The following is an 18308-nucleotide window of genomic DNA, read 5'->3' on the forward strand; positions in this document are numbered from 1 at the left end:
GCAGTCTTTGCAATTTGTCTGATGTAATTTATGTACACTGACAAAGGAGGCATTGAGCTTCAAGTTAGTCGTTTTTGTCATGTGGATAGCCTCTCTTTTTACATAGATATTAACCATAAACCAGGTCAACACACCTGCAGTCTGATAGTTAAACATCAAAATTTCACTATAGAATTGGAACCTGCACCCATCTCCGGCTCAATTTGAAACTATAAGAACCCCGAGATGTTGTGACATCTCATGAACGCAGCCTGTAGCGTATATCTTTTCACAAAACTTTTCAACCTCATTCCACAGCTAGCGGTCTAGCCTTGTCCATTCCAGCTTCTCACTGTGCCCCCTGAGTCCCGTGTAAGTAGGTTAGCCAAAGAGATAGGGAGGGAGGTGACTTAATAATACCCCCTTTTGCGAGATGTCATTTACAACAAGTATGCAAGGCTGAGAAAAGCTCCATGTCCACTAGGAAGACAGACAGAAAGAAAGAGAGCCATTCGTCGTAATGAATGAATGTGCCTACTGTTTGGGGAATAGCATGCGCGGTATAACAAAGGAGCGAGCCAAAAGGGGGGGTAGGGTGGGGCTACAGAGGGGTACACCTAGCACACACAAAAGCCTTCTTCAAGAAGTGAGTAAATGTGTTGTGCTGCTGACTAATAGGGCTGCAAGGTTAATCTAACTTAATCTTGAAGTACCATAATATCTTCTACAAACAACAAAGTATCCCCTGAACACAATCCCATTATGCAAATCTAAGCTAGTCTAATAATCTAATGGTAGTCAGAAAAACCACAATTAAAGATATTTTTTCCAAATTCATTCCGTGTGTTTAGAGTCTGTATAGTCCACTTAACAATTATTACTATGATTATCAAAATAATTTCTTTGAACATGTTTAAATTTTTAAAAGAGCCATTATTAGAACAAAATAGTAATCGCAACGTTTGTCAGAAAAATGGCAGATATTTTTCACAAAATAGACCTACCGACTAAGATTTACCATCATATGAGCAGACTTGGGCCACCCTCATAAGGCTAGTCCACTTAGAATAGGGTTTATTTATACTAACAATGATATACAGTCAGCAATGCGGGTCAGCAAGAAGAAGGGCTTATTCTAGAGACTAAGACAAAAATGCTATTTGGGCTCTAAGGATGTGAAAAGTATCAAAAATCTGATACTAATCGATACTGCAACTAATATCAAAACTAGATTCGCATTTAAGGAAGTATCAATACTTAAAAATAAATCACACAACAGGATAAAATTGTGTCTTTCCTGAACAGTTTCATCTTGAGTTTTATCAGAACTACTGCAAGACCGTACATATAGTATAATATACAAATACTATAATTTTGTGTTGAAAATAACAATGAAAAAAGTTCATTTGGGCATCATTTGGGTATCAATATCAAATAAGTAAGTCTATTTTTTAGTATCAAAATAGAGTTTGAAATCTTAGTATCGTAACTGTCACACAAGTAGTAACTGGACTCACGTGCAACACAAAGAACACAGTCAAGGTTTATTTGCAATACAGACCCTGCGTGTTTTCTAGATAGAAACAAATGAAATTAACAAAAGACAATCCAGCAACCCAAACTGAACACAGGGAGAACATATAGGCTACACCCCTGATTAGAAATGAATGTCAGGTGCGGGGAAAACAGGGAGGCAGCAAACAGAGGACTGGAACAGGCTGGGAAATGAAGCTGCACTGGGGATAAACAAGGAAACCGGCAGAACTGTGACAGTAACAACACTAGTGGGCTCTGTTTCATTAACTGCATAATCGTATGTATTTTTAACATATTCTAGTTACTTATACCAATTTTGGACACTCAAAGACACTTTACATTGCATCATTAGGAGGTTTATATAGTTGACAGGCCAAGTCGGTGAGAATTAGTAGACAGCCTGTTTAACGTTGCCCTGCAGTCTGCTGTTTTGCTGCTAGACTGTTGAGTAACTTTCCATACCAACTGCTCGTTTGTTTGTCTAGTTTGTTGGTTTACACAGCATTTTTTTATGTGAAGTATCTTAAACTCAAGAACATAAAAGTAATAATGTGATCAGATAAGTTATAAGAAAGTGATACAGGGGTTTGATCGCAGAGACAATGAAGTGTTTTGTTCACAGTAGGAGGTCAAGACCGTGATAATATAACTGCCAGAGACACAGCTTCCATTATATGTTCAAAATGTCCAATGGTGATGACAAGGACGGATGCTTTTTATGTTCAGCTTAAGTCAATGTCTGTCATCATTGGGGTCAAATTTGAAACCGTTTGCAGGTCTAGTTAGACAAAACTCTTAATATGTGTGTGGTTGTGGTGTCAGGACAGGTAGACGGTGTAGGCTTTGAATTATTTATCTCTGTGTAGTAGGGTTGTCAAAAGTATAGAAAATCAGATACTAATCGATACTAAAATTACTATCAAAACTCGATACACGTTTGAGCAAGGTATTGATACTAAAAAAAGTCACATTCACAGAACAGAAATGAACCTTTTCTGACACAAAGAATGGTATACTCCCATTGACCACTATGGAACCACACAGATATAAGGCCACATGGTAATACAAAAGAATTTACAATTTAATGTTGAAAATGACATTCTATTATCTAAGAGTGTTTTTAACTGACCATAAAGTCTATTCCTTAGTATCGAAATCATGTTTGAAATTTTAGTACAAGTTACAACACCATCGTGTAGACAAGCTGGTGTCGTGCCAACCTGGCTGAGTTACACATTTTGAAGCATGACAGAGGACAGAGAAATATTGCGATAAACGGTAATATTGGAACTAATGCCACTGATACAACACTAAAGCTGGATAATCCTTGTAAACCATTTTAAACAGACAGTATCATTAAAAGACTGCAACACATAAATATAACTGAACCAATAATTAGCCATAGGAGTTATTTATTCTACCCTCTACAGCTCAAATCTTATTACATAAAAATGACAAAAATCTCCCCATTATTGCAAAGAAATTGTACACACGATAAATAGTTAGCCCCAAAATATATTATTCCAGCTTTTATATGTTGAACGATAAACCCCAGAATGATGATCACCCCGGGAGAAAAAGACTGTAACAAGACGTATAGTAAGGAGGAAAATTACGATCGCTGTTAATTCATATAATTAGACAAAAATACATCACAGATTCTGGGACCAATCATAAAAAAAACAGTGGAACTGACAGGCTAATCACTTACAGAGGCTCGTAATGTAAAGATGCTCATATTTACATGTTTTTCTCATGTAATACCCTAGTGGCTTTCACAGTCATGTATTACCTTGATCTGCATCTTTATATCTCGAACAGCGGTTATAAAATTTTCATAACTCTGTGGTTAGTTTGCCTGTTCGTATCATGCACCTGTCTTGTCCCCGAAGTAACTTTCTCCTGTTCTGACACCTTGTCAGCTGCCTCCCATGGCTCAGTGTGGAGCGAAAATGTCCTATATATTAAATCCAAATGCGAAAACTCGCTAAATGAATACAAACTAGTTTTATGCCATATTGTGGAACAATTCAAGCAAAGCAGCATCTCCATGGTGACAAGCATTTGGCAAACTTACAAAGTTACATAGTGCATTTTGAAATTATTTTACAGGTATGTCTGTTCTGTTTATTATTTTGATACTTGCTTGACGTGTGTGTACCTCTGCGGTTCCAACAGGTGATTAAGTGCCCATTAACATTAACTCCGCCCAGACCTGTCCTGTCCGGACACAAGGCACAAACCACAAAGTCCAGACATAAACCAGGCTCTGCTTTACGTTGAAGGTGCATTCTGTCTGCTAATGGACTGCACTGCCAACCAGTCACTTATACCAGCTGTGCTTCTGAGAATTTGGTAAGATTTTCTTTGTACATATGCAAATTGCTTTCTTACTATTGTGATATGTTCCAGTGAGGTTTTATTATATATTGGTGCATTAGTGCAAAATTTTCCAAAAATGTTTTTTGCCTGACAAGCAAACATCGCTTGCTACAGATTTAGATGCCAAAATATAAAAGTGGGCAGATTCAAATATCACTGAGATTGTGGATGTTGTTTTGACAATATGCAAACTTTGAATACTGAATATTTTGTTTATAATAGAAATTGATCCATTTGCTTTTGGATTCTCCAAAAAATATAAAATATTACTTTTGGGCAATATTGTCAACCACTACCACAAAAAGTATTATAAAACACTTTAGACTATTTAAGTAAACCTCCTGCATAATATACACATCTAATTGTAGTTTCATTAAAATGTCGTTATATAATAGTTTAAGATAACATATCTTTTATTCCCACAATGGGGAAATTCCAATATTGCAGCAAGACAATAGAATTAGGCACTCAAAAATCAAGATAAATAGCTATAGAAAGTAGATTTCAATTTGAATTTGAACAGTGTGCAAGTATAATCAAATATCAAATATGAGATGAACACTATCAAATATTAGATGGAGTTTTATCTAAAACTATCCGGGAATTATCATCCTATTTTTTCAGTATCGATTAAACCAAATTATGTAGTTTCCATACTAATTTCAGTATCAATTTGACATCTTTTTTTTCTTTTTTACATTTTCTATGATGGTTCTTTTTAAAATACATAAACATTCCTTGTTTTGATGATTTTCTCTGCTCATCGAATTTTGGCACATTACTGCACAAGATCCTGGAAGTCAATACAACATGTGCACTTCACCCATAATGTAGACTTGATAAAAGAGTAATATTAGGTCTTACTGTACAAACATGTGGGCTGTGGTGTGAACTGTACCAGATGTGGACAGATGGGGTTTATTGGGGTTTGGGACTGGGGCCAGGGAGCTGTCCTTGGTGGGAACGTTTTAATTTCCTACCAGGATTAAGAGTCTGAAATGGGAAGATTACTGCGGCCATGTTTATGGATGGTCCTGATGCTCTGCCTTACAACACAGAACATAGTTTACACATTTTATTTTGTTGGTAGATTTTTTCTCTTTATCTCTCTCCCTCTCTCTCTCTCTCTCTCTCTCTCTCTGTGTATATATGCATATATAAAATAAATAATATATTCTATATATCAATATCTATATGTAATGATTCTAATATATAGATAAGTTTAATGCAATACTACAGAACATTCCTGACAAAGTATTGACATCTCTCCACCAGAAAAGTTATATAGTATATAAGTTATATAGTGCGCCAACATAATGCTGCTTTTGTATATTGAAGAGAGCTTGACACAGGAGGTCTCATAGAGGCTCCACTTGCACTCTGGAGAAGGACAAGTGCAGTGTGAACGCGGCCGACCTCAGGTCGATCTACGCAGTTCGCTATGATGGTAAAAGTACCTGGAATTGGGCAAAAAAGCCCCAGGTCATGTATATTTGTATAAATGTGCGCTCCAGAGCTGCTGTTTGACACGGTCATCTGACGAGGCAATTTGGATCAGCTTAACAACAACAGTCTCCTCCTGTGTCTGTCTGCGCAGGTGAGCCTGGATCTGTCTGTGTGTCAGTCAAACAGCTTTTTCTCTTCTGCCACCAGCACATGCAGTCCTCATGTATTTAGCCACAGGTGAACGAAGAGAAGAAGAAGCGAGCGTGTGCACATGTGTTCACGGAGCTCTGTCTGCTTTAAGCGTGTTGTCATAGAAATAAGTTTCAATAAGCTGATGGACTCTCACATGGCTCACGGTGCGTGTTTGGGGTAAATGATGAACAAGGCTGATCAAAAAGCAAAGTAAACAGAACTAAATCTAGTGTGAACTGGGGTTACTCCACAGAGCCAGTAACATGTAAAAACGACCTTAGAATCCTGCTGATGTTGTACAGTTCCAGGCATTCAGTGATGCATGCGTGTGGCATTGAGTTGTAGTCTTTCTTGTAATCAGTTCAGCCAATGAGCGTACACTTTTGCAGGTTGTGTTGCGAACCACCGGTTTATTCATCTGGCTTCATTATCTTGCATGTACCTCTTTAGGCAGCTGGCCAAGACTTGGATCCTTTGTTTGGCAGTTTCCAGTGCTTCAGGTATGGGCATCTGGCTGTACCTCTTGGGTACTTGTTTTTTTTGCACCTTCATAGACAGTTGGCTCACTTATCTGCCTTGATTTCAGCCTCTGTTATTTCCTGGTGGGTATTGTTTCTCTTGGCTTCCATGGTCGGTCTTATAGCCAAGTATCTATAGAATCACTGCTGCTGAAGTGTATATCAGCTCATTGGTTTCAGTGATGGATAAGGTAGGGATGTCTTTTCGGACGTTTGGACTAATACATATATATATATATATATATATAAATAAATATATATGTATATATATATATATATATATGTACACACACTCACCTGAAGGATTAGTAGGAACACCATACTAATACGGTGTTTGACCCCCTTTCGCCTTCAGAACGGCCTTAATTCTACGTGGCATTGATTCAACAAGGTGCTGAAAGCATTCTTTAGAAATGTTGGCCCATATTGATAGGAGCATCTTGCAGTTGATGGAGATTTGTGGGATGCACATCCAGGGCACGAAGCTCCCGTTCCACCACATCCCAAAGATGCTCTATTGGGTTGAGATCTGGTGACTGTGGGGGCCATTGTAGTACAGTGAACTCATTGTCATGTTCAAGAAACCAATTTGAAATGATTTGAGCTTTATGACACTTTATGCATTATCCTTCTGGAAGTAGCCATCAGAGGATGGGTACATGGTGGTCATGAAGGGATGGACATGGTCAGAAACAATGTTCAGGTAGCCCGTGGCATTTAAACGATGCCCAATTGGCACTAAGGGACCTAAAGTGTGCCAAGAAAACATCCCCCACACCATTACACCACCACCACCAGCCTGCACAGTGGTAACAAGGCATGTTGGATCCATGCACTCATTCTGTTTACGCCAAATTCTGACTCTACCATTTGAATGTCTCAACAGAAATCGAGACTCATCAGACCAGGCAACATTTTTCCAGTTTTCAACTGTCCAATTTTAGTGAGCTCGTGCAAATTGTAGCCTCTTTATCCTATTTGTAGTGGAGATGAGTGGTACCCGGTGGGGTCTTCTGCTGTTGTACCCCATCCGCCTCAAGGTTGTGCGTGTTGTGGCTTCACAAATGCTTTGCTGCATTCCTCGGTTGTAACGAGTGGTTATTTCAGTCAACGTTGCTCTTCTATCAGCTTGAATCACTCGGCCCATTCTCCTCTGACCTCTAGCATCAACAAGGCATTTTCGCCCACAGGACTGCCGCATACTGGATGTTTTTCCCTTTTCACACCATTCTTTGTAAACCCTAGAAATGGTTGTGCATGAAAATCCCAGTAACTGAGCAGATTGTGAAATACTCAGACCGGCCCAACTGGCAACAACAACCATGCCACGCTCAAAATTGATTAAATAACCTTTCTTTCCCATTCTGACATTCAGTTTGGAGTTCAGGAGATTGTCTTGACCAGGACCACACCCCTAAATGCATTGAAGCAACTGCCATGTGATTGGTTGATTAGATAATTGCATTAAAGAGAAATTGAACAGTTGTTCCTAATAATCCTTTAGGTGAGTGGGTGTGTGTGTGTGTGTGTGTGTGTGTGTGTGTGTGGGTGTGTGTGGGGGTGGGGGTGTGTGTGTGTGTGTGTGGGGGGTGTGTGTGTGTGTGTGTGTGTGTGTGTGTGTGTGTGTGTGTGTATATATATATATATATATATATATATATATATATATATATATATATATAATTTTATAGATCATATTAAAAACAAATTTGCTTTGAATCCCATCTTTTTACTGATAAGCTGTTTTTCCTGTCCTCCAGAGTTGTGCTTTTCTGACCCCTGCCTCCTCTGACACACCCTGAGACGGTTGTACCTAAGGCCTCACCACTTCCCCTCAACTGCTCAGAGTACTGCCAAGAGGTAAGAGACATGTTCATGTTGCATTTCATATTTTCACAGAATATTGGAACAGCATAAGATTAAACAGCATTGACCTTATATAAAGAATGAATGAGGTCTAGCACATTGCGGTCTCGTAGGTACACGTATTCAAAGCATTGATACCAGTGGCATTGAAACAGGCACATATGCTGTGAACCCTTTCGTGTGAACAATGTAAAAGCAGCAGAAAATAACAGTGTGAAACTAGTATGTTGTTGTACAATGAACAGTAAACACAAGGGTAGTGTAGGGAAATAAACTTTTGTTAGGTTCCCTAAACACTACTGCATCAATAGACATGAAAATATGAACCTATGCACATTAAAGGTGCACTATGTAACTTTTCTGGTGGAGCACCCACCATCAGCTGGGAGGAGACAAGCAGGTGACTCCACCAGGCCAAGTTACAGATCAGATCTGAAGAGAGATTTTTTTTTGTTTATTTTGTATTTATTTATTCTTTACATTTTGTTGCAATTAAAACATTTCAAATTAAACAAATAAAAAAGCTAAATAAGATAAGTTTAATGTTATATTGCAATTACATCTCCATGGAGACAAGCAGGTAGTGGACCTTCACAAGAAAAGTTAAAAAAGCATCTTTAATGTAAATGAGTACAGCTTTCTAGTATAGATTATGAATGACGACTGATCCATGCAGATATATGCAAGAAACACAATACAATGCTATTTTCCTTTCAACAGACAACAGCCTTTTGATTCATAGTGTTTCATAGGCTTTTGCTATAGCCAGCCTTTGTTGTATTCGCACAGCTTTCCTGTCTCAAACACTGAAAGTCTAAAAATACAACATGAGCGGATGAAATTATGATGTAGCAATATGTTCTCATTTTCAGGGTGAAAGAAATCATTTGGGGTGTTTGTTATGAAGCCTCACTTGCAAATAGATATTTTAAAATAAAGATGGGCATAGGAAGATTACATTGTCCATATTGTATGTTCTGTCCAGTTGTTTTTTCTTACTTAAAGGGCCTGTACCCAATTTTTCCCATGTATTTGAGCAAACTCTTGCCGTCAAAATAAGTCCACTGTGTGCCATCTGCATCTAATTAAAGCAATTTATCAGAAAGTATGTTAGAGTGTTAGTTGTTGTTGGCATTAACGTGATGACAAAAGTCCACACTGGTCTTGGAGAGTTGTGAAAAGTGCTGATAAACTCATCGTGGTGAATAATTAGGATGTTTTGAATGCATAAGGCAAGTGAGGAATAACTTTGGACCACCTTTTAAACTGACCATGTTTTCACGTAGACAGTACAAATCAGGTACATCACCTTTAAATCCTGTCATGTTGATCATGTTCACGCCATTGCCATTAAAACGAGATCATTTGGTTAGCATGAGGTCTAGTTTTCATCACATGCTTAGACACTGTAAGTGCCCTTAAGCTCACTCTGTTTATTTTTCACATTTTATTTGTGTTGCTGTGACAGAGGAAGGGGAAGGATTAAGGGAGCAGAGCTGTTTTGTAAATAGGCAAAATAGTCTTTTAAAGTCTTGTCAAATGAAAAGAAAGATGGGCATTCTCAGTTCAACTAGTAAGATATTTGAAAGGTCAGATCCATCCACATTGATTTTAAGCTTAGTTATTTGCTTTGTCAAATAGAAAATCTCCCACCAGTTAAGGCATCTGGTATAAACTGTATTCCAAGTCATATCACACAAATCATTACACCCAAGGAGGTCATTAAGGGCAGCATTGCTCTAAATAAACACAGCGTAAAGTACAGTTCTGGGTATATTATATTAGTATAGATTCTTTTGCTTATACAATGTATTTATATGTTTTGATATCAAATTTGAACATATCCATGGAACATTAATATTTGAGAGAAAACTGCTAAACTAATACAAGATTACCTGCATGCATGGGGGTGGTGGTATTCTCCCTTGGGTGCGGCTCATCTGGCGCCTTCATTAATCCATTTTGTAGGTGCCACCATCCCGCCAGGTCAAACACAGCAGAGTAAACATACAGGAAGTCTACTTAGGCGCTTCTAATTTACATGGCCAGCAAAGAAAAGTCACATAGATTTAACTAAGAACTCCATGAAAATTTTATCACAACATATTTTGGTACTGTTGCCATAGCAATTAACAATTCAAAACAAAATATTCTATCTTTTGGTGCCTATTCATAGGGTTCAACGTCCTGTTATATGGTCTCATTTTGACGACTTACGAAAGATATAATATATTGTTTTAAATTATTAATTGCTATAGTAATTGCTATGGTAATGGTGTTTTCAACATTCCAGGACACTGAAGCCCATAAATATATTCCCAGGAATGTTAATAAGATAAGATCACAACTTGCCGCTAACAAAATATAACCATGATAGTCTGTGAGCTTGCATTTATCACTACAATTTTATCTTATTTATTCAGAAATGGCATTTTAGAGATGGTTTTGAGCTAAAATCTGATTACTGCCTCATAGTTTGTTTGGATTGCAGGAGGCCCCATCTGGCATTTGCCCCATCTGGCATTTGCCCCATCTGGCATTTGCCCCATCTGGCATTTGCCCCATCTGGCATTTGCCCCATCTGGCATTTGCCCCGCGGGTCTCCTGCCCCCTATGGGTCCATACTTAGCCTCCTGGACACCATAACTGCATATGCTGCTCAAGGGAACTGTTGAATGTTAAATAAGACCTAGAATATGAACCAGAAAGAGCAGACATTTTAGGTCAGTATTTGTTGGAGCAAAAATAGTTGACTTTTGATATTATGGTTCAAATTTTTAACATTATGAGAACTTGAAAAGCATAAGGAGTGCTGCGTGGGTATATATGAATTTAAAATATTTTTAAGACTTTCAAAAACAGGTGCTCAATTGCAGATAGGGGTGGTTCTTTGGGAATATTTAACACACAAAAAAGGCTACACACGCAAAGCAAAGACAAAAATCAAAGGCACTCTGTCGTCAAAGAAAAATGAAAAAGCCTTTATTGCAGAGTAGCTAGTGATCTGTCTGGTATACACAATTAAAACGAACACATCTACAAGTTCATATGAGGTATAGCATTTAAACAAACATTTCATATGAGGTATAGCATTTAAACAAACATTTAACTGCTCTTATGTGTGTCTGTTTTAATTGTGTGTATCAGAGGTGGGGTTTTTCAGGTCCCTCCCTATAAATAGAGGCTCACACACCCTTAACCCGGTTTGCACTCTGAGGAATGCTATGCTGGGCCCAAACACCCTTTTATGTCAATATGCTGTAATAAAGGCTTTTTAGGCATAGTTAAGTAATCATATGGTGCAAATGTGATATTTATAACTCATTGTGTTGCCGTAGGGAGTTCTAGTGCACACTCTAAAATGGGAAAGTAGGCAGGAGTATGATGCAGAGTATAAATATTATATAATGTGATGAGTAAACAACATGACTTTAAAAAAATACAATAAAATAAAACTATTTCATCTTTATTTATGTTGGTATAAAGGTCCACTCTGTAACTTTTCTGGTGATACAAGCGTTTCTATTGCTGTCTGCATCAAATTAGATAGCTTTTTTTTTAACCATTAATCAGGACATGCATGTTAACATCCTACCATCTGATCACTGATGGCTGTGAAAAGTGCTTGTAAACTCATCATCGTGAATAATTAAGATGTTCCAAATGCATAAGGTACGTGAGGGATAACTTTTAAGACGGTAAGAATCAGGTACAGCACCTTTTAAACCTTCAATTTCATATTATACAAGCTAATATTTTGTTAGGACAGTTCTATCTTGTATCTAATGGGCGATACAGATCTATAGTAATTGAGCTAGGTCACCAAAAGTCAATAAGACCTTGTTAAGACAGTTTACTTATAGATTCCAGACTGAAGCATTAAAAGTTAAATGGCATTGCTCTCACTGTGGCTTGACCTCATGATTTTTTCACAGCTCAAGTATCGTAACCCCTGCGCTCTGGGCTATCGCTTCTTTACGTCTCTCGGATCTGCACCAAAGTGTAGCCAGAAGCAGCAGTCAGCCATCTGCTTCTGACATTTTTAGACATTTCAGAGAGAAACTTGGTGAGAACACTGTGCTTATTGTTCCAGTTGTGGTTAATTATTCAGAGAGGATATTATAAAAAGGGGGTCAGTTATCTAGAGGCATCCCTCAATACATACATAGCCCCCTGTATAAGCCCTGTAAAAGGAAAATCCTGACATATTATGCTTTTTAATTACAACTACAAAGCTACTTATTAATAGAAACAGGTCCATTGACTTCCCAGTAGTAGTAGTAGTAATAGTAGTACAATGTAGTGAGCAGCAGATTTTCATTAGCTTGTTTTTATTGTCTAAATTGGTTATGTGACATGATCCAGAGTCTAATATTTATTTATTTTAAAATTGGAAATGGAATGGAAAGTAAGTATGGAAAAATGGGCGGGGATAGGGGGTAGGTGAAAACTGACATTTTCTGAGCTCTCAAATCTTGAATGCAAGACAAAACAGGATTAATCAAACATGGATGAATTAATCAAAAATACTTAGAGTAAGCTAATGATGATGCAATGTTCTTGTGCCATGATAACTTCTTAATCTGCCTGTATCTTTAAAATTGAGGTGAATTCAAGCTGACGATTTTTTGTCCTTGTTTAATATCTCTATACTGGGTCTATCCACATGAAACAAAAACTGTCTCAAACTTCAATGTCTTATCTTGTCGTCACAAATGGCCTAAGGTGAAATCTACCTTTTGTTGCATCCAGATGCGAGAAAAGCACAGAAATCTTCCCTGTCCACAAATACACAAAGCACTTACCTTCTGCATGTTCTTCACAAACAAAATAGTCTGTACTCATGCTGCAATAGGCTAAAGTACGTCTGTTGGCATTGGCATGTTTGTTTTGGTTCTGCTTGGGTGCTTTGTCTTTGCCTTCCACACAAACCTCAGTGCTGCTCAGTGATTGGTTTGCTCACCTGATTAACCTTACAGTCCTTCAAGATGGATTCTTGTGAGTTTGTGAACTCAAACAAATACTTCTGACAAATCTGACAGTTAAACAGTAAAGTCTACCACAGAATTCTGACCTGCTCTGCTTATTGGTGCAATCACACATGTCAGGCCTATGTAACTCTGTGGATTAACAAGACACAGGCAACATACCAAATATGACACACATGAAGCAATACTCAATCTCTATTTGAAAACAGGTGCTCCTCCACAGGTTTTAAATCACCTGTCACACGAACACAAGCTATTGCACTGATAGTCGCCATAGCAACAAATGACATTGCACTAATTGTGTAGTTGGTTAATTATACTACTAATACTACCAATACGCACCAAACTGGTGTGTATTAGTAATAGTATGTGGCTATTTTCTTAACTGTTGCTAGATGGATGTTGATTTTTTAAAAATTGGTTATGACAGTTATTGGTTTGATTGTTTCATATTAAAACATATACATTCATTTCATAAACAAAGAATCCATCTGACTGTGCAAGGTTAACTGATTTTAGCGGTGGCGAGAAATTGTGTGTATATAAGAAGAGCCCCGGCGAGCCTTGGAAGGGGGTGGAATTTACTGGTAGCTCCAGAGCTATAGGTTGGAGACCCCTGTTTTACAGACTATTTATAAAATGGTTGGAGACAGTTACAGTTCGAGATGACAGGGAACTTTTGTTGCCACGGCCATCAACTTTGACCTCTCTTCTAAGTAAGGGCAAGAGAAGTGAACAACTGAAGGAAAGAAGATAAATTAGTTCTTAAAGTGAATGCCATAAGTTTAGAAAATAAGGGGAGAGAGACTATTTTTCTAAGTACCCACTCTATCTGTCTCTCTATTCAGACATACATGAGACTTGATGTTTTCTGCTTGGCAAATGTTTACTGAAAAATTATAAGGTAACAATGTATTATGTAGCACTGATATTTCATCTAGAGTGGCATTTTCAGATCACAAAATATGTTTTTATTGAAGTTTGGTTGAAAGGCACAACTTTGAAGGCAACAGTCCTTTTAAGATTATCCACTACTTGCTACTATACTTTCTAATACAGTCACGGGAGTAGCTGCATTGTAATCTTTATAAGAGCACTTTGAATTATAAAAGGATTTTAACATGCTATACTGAAGCGGTTTTAAGATAAGATAAGGACGGCTCAGTAGCACAGCAGTTAGCACCTCAGCCTCAGGGTTTGACACCTGAGTCTTACACGGCATAAGGCCTCTCTGTGTGGAGTTTGCATGTTCTGCCTTTGTGCTTCGGTTTCAAATACCACTGAATCATGTACAATACACTCCGTGTGACTTCCTAATATTTACCAATAATCTCTTCACTTCTTGAGCCGGCCTAAAGTCATGTGCAGAGTGTAACTGCTGCAAACCTGTTTCCCACTGAGGTTTGTTTACACTTGGACTGAATGATTTGGGCTCAATATTTTTGAGAAATGGCAAGACTTTGACAGTTATTGGTGTATTTTGACCGAATTCAATAAAGACCAATCATTATCTATAGCTGTTCATAACACATTTTGATTGGACAGCCATCCAGAATGCAAGCCTCTCCCAGTTGACCTGTTTTACACACTTCTACTGTATCATCTTATTGAATTACACTGGTCACAAGTTCCTATTTTAGCCAAGTACACTCATAAAACCAACGACTCTCTCAGCTTCTCATTGGTTGTGTTCACATTCTACAATCTGATGATGTTATAATTTCAGATGGGGGTGGGACCATATAACTAATTACAATTATAATGAATAATTTACATTTTTTGAAGGACCCAACACCCACCTTTATGATCCACAAAAGTTGAAACTTGCCGTTTGTTTGTCAGGGATAGGCCTGTCACAGTAACAGATTTTAAAGAGGCTAAAGTAAATATTGAAGATAAACAATAATATTGAAACCAAAAAAGTAGCTGCCATAAATAAATAAGAGAATGCAACACTGAAGTAGTTAGTTTGCATGTCTAATGAGTCAGCTCAAATCTGAACCTGTTACAGAAAATTAACAAAAATGTTCCCACTAGTACAAAGAAAAAGTCCCCATGATAAATAGTGACCCCCAAAAATGATTGCATCTTCTTTTATGTACTGTAGGATAAGTTGATAGATCAATATTAATTTTATGTCTTATTGTCCTTTTAAACTGACAAAAATCACATCTTTGGTGTTGGAGTGGTGTGTTATATATCAAACCTATTCTGATAACATTGTTTCATATTTATTCATGTATACTAACAAAGCAGCCATCATACTTTATGCCAGTTTTTGTTTCATGTGAGTAGGCCCAGTGAGTACAGAGATGTTAATCATAAACAAGGTCAACAAATCTGTAATGTGACAGTTAAACGGCAAATTCTACCACAGAATTCTGACCTGCTCTGCTTATTGGTGCAATCACACATGTCAGGCCTATGGAACTCTGTGGATTAACAAGACACAGGCAACATGACACACATGAAGCAATACTTAATCTCTATTTGGAAAGAGGTGTTCCTCCACAGGTTTTAAATCACCTGTCACATGAACACAAGGTATTGCACTGATAGTCACCATAGCAACACGTGACATTGCTAACTACACAATTAGTGCTGTTGGGTAATTACATGTGTATTTAGACCAAACTGGTGTGCATTAGTAACAGTATGTGGCTATTTTGTTTTCTCTGTTGCTGGATGGAATTTGATCAATGACAATTATTGATTTGCTTCATATTAAAAACATTACATTAATTTCATAAACATAATGAAGACACAGTTTGAATTTGTGTAACACAGAAGATTCTATTTTGTTTCTTACAATGTCTGAAATTTGCTCCAAACCATATTCTTTTAATGAATGAGAATTGGCTGTAGACGTGTTGATTAAAAGTAGTAGCAGTAGTATGAGCAGCAGTGGTAGTAGTGGTAGTGGATATTTTGTTGGATTTGTTGGTGGTATGTGACATTTCCTCTGTTAACCTAAAGGTTCACAGTTGCTAAAAACATGACCTGACAGCTGCTGTACAACAACTCCCTCTTATAATAATAGATAACCTTTTGTCAACAGTTTGTCCATCTTGGTACACTATTTTCTATCTCCACCTCTTGAATAAATATTGTATAAATTAAAAATGCAGATAGCCTTCAGGGGCCACCCACACAAACAATTGATGATTCACGCCCCATGATGCATTGCACAGGTGTCATTATCTCTATTAATTATATCTATATTACTTGCATCAAGTGAAGTGAAGCATGAAGGTATTTATTGAGGCAGAGAACTATAACTATAAGAGCTATTTTTTTTCCTAATAATCAGCCAGGGAGGTATGAGGGTCCTCTTCCCAAAAATGTTGAGTATTAAACATTTGTCGTGTTGCTCGTGCATTTTTTGTGTTTCATTTTGTTAAGTGTGATTACATCAGTGGTGGATGAAGTACTCAATTTTGTTACTTAAGTAAAAGTATAGATAAAGTGGTAAAAAGTTACTCAAATGAAAGTAAAAGTATCACATGAAAAAATCTACTTAAGTAAAAGTTTGTAAGTACCTATACTTTAAGAGTAAAAAGTAAAAGTGTTTCACACAAGAATTGATAATTTTGTAAATGTCGTGACACTGATTAAAAAGTGATACATATTTTGGTGACAATGAATGAAAAAAGGCTTGATAAATGTGCATAAATAATTAGCAAGTAGCTCATTTGCACGGAAAGCAAGTCACTCCAGCAAAGGCAAGAAGTATTTCAAGTTGAACTAAACACTAAATCATCTTTTTTCTGCTACTCACTTGTGTATATGTGGTTTGAATAGCATTGTCTACTGTTCCTAGTGCTTTTTGGGTAATTTTAGTGCAAATTAGGTAAATTTGCAGCTTTGTCAAAAATGTATAAAATGGGTGTATCCTGGTTCCAGCTCCTGCAATTTAAAGTGCTTAGTGACATCACATGGGACTGCCCTGAAAATACCCATGAGTACAAACACCTGGCTGCATGAAATGTTAGACCAGTCACAGTGTTCCTTGTACATCCAGACCCCGCCCCTCACTCATTTCTTCAGTCCTCCATGTACTGCCCAGTTTATCAGCTGTATTTGAAACGTGGATATGGGCTGGGTTTAGGTCTTTTGCCCCACTTTAATCAAGCATTAATCAACAGAACTAATTAGAAATACTTTTGTGCAGCGAGACTACATAGACCTTCTGTTTGTCTCCAGCCTGACTGTCCCAGTTCTAATGTGTACCAACCCTGCGCCCCTCCGCACTCACCAACTTTATGCTTCTTTAGAAAATACACAATTCATTAAAGTGCTTAGTGTGGGTATTACTATAAGATCCGTCTCGCATGCAATCGACCTTCTCCCTTGACCTTTGACCCTTTACATCCAGGTTAGTGGGTTCTCTGTGTTAACATTGAGCTAACTAATGAAGCGATGACCCTACAACAAAAGCAGCAACACCTCATCAATACATACAAAGTCAATGGGCCCTGAAAATCCTTTTGAGCAATTTGAAAAAACGCTTGGCGAGGCTCTCTGCTCAAACTAATTACAGGCAGGTCAAATGGACTTAATTGGACGTTTAATTTGTCGATTAGTACAGCAGCTGAGAAATACAGTTCATTTATCATGCCAACGGAGCAGAGGGGTAAGCTAATGCTATAAGGTAATTAGCTCCTATTAAACATGGCTGCGTGCAGTGCCGAGACGGAGAGGTCATCTAAAGATTTATTAGTTAAGGTAAGTACGCAGTAAAGATTTTCTGAATGAAATATGCAAGGGTGGATTAAACACTATTCAAGCAAAATGCCTAAACTCTGCACTTTTAAAGGTCCACTATGTAACTTTTTGCTAATTACTTGTCTCCATGGAGATGCTATTTCAATAAATTCATTACAAACGATGAAACATACATATAGCTGTTTTTTTAATGAATTTTTACACAATATAATGCAGTTTAAAGTGAAATTATTCTGAATACAGTAATCTGATTGGACCATGTATCCTAATATTTTACTATATGTTGTTTAATCCGCTTATCTCATGGTCCCACAAAGTGAAAATAGTTCACTTTTTAATGTAACAACCTTTTGACTGTCCATGGACATTAGAAGCATTAGTCATTTTTGTTTTAGTTGAAGTTAGTCCCTCCTAACAGTAGTTCATTTTTGTACTCGTTGCTATGGTGATTCTCACAGCGTAGTGATATGAAACAGTGATTAATTGGTGTCGGATTACTTCTGTGCGGTTATATAAAAACACTACACGGCAGTTAGCATTAAAATTCTCACTTTCCATGGTGTAAATATTTTCAAAGTGTTCTTCCCAACAATGGCAGCACCGCAGTTTCAGAAACACTGGTAAAGGTGTTTTTGTTGTTTTTTTTATCCCACAAATCAATAGAAACCAGGAAATC

At 37.5% G+C, this 18308-nt stretch overlaps 1 protein-coding gene across 3 annotated transcripts in view; it reads left to right on the plus strand.

Moving 5' to 3' along the window:
• Positions 1 to 18308, plus strand: part of gal3st3 (galactose-3-O-sulfotransferase 3) — a 38533-nt gene that overhangs the window by 2612 nt on the left and 17613 nt on the right. The window contains exons 1-4 of one of the 3 annotated variants that reach the window (XM_055229036.1): positions 1645 to 1792; positions 3694 to 3870; positions 5986 to 6035; positions 7814 to 7913. The gene's annotated coding sequence lies outside the window, so the exon portion shown is untranslated. Of the gene's footprint in view, positions 1 to 1644; positions 1793 to 3693; positions 3871 to 5985; positions 6036 to 7813; positions 7914 to 18308 lie in introns of those variants that run through there. The other 2 variants (XM_055229035.1, XM_033983806.2) reach the window with 2 other exon arrangements.

The sequence above is a fragment of the Periophthalmus magnuspinnatus genome, chromosome 18, assembly GCF_009829125.3.
Source record: "Periophthalmus magnuspinnatus isolate fPerMag1 chromosome 18, fPerMag1.2.pri, whole genome shotgun sequence".
NCBI lineage: Eukaryota > Metazoa > Chordata > Actinopteri > Gobiiformes > Gobiidae > Periophthalmus > Periophthalmus magnuspinnatus.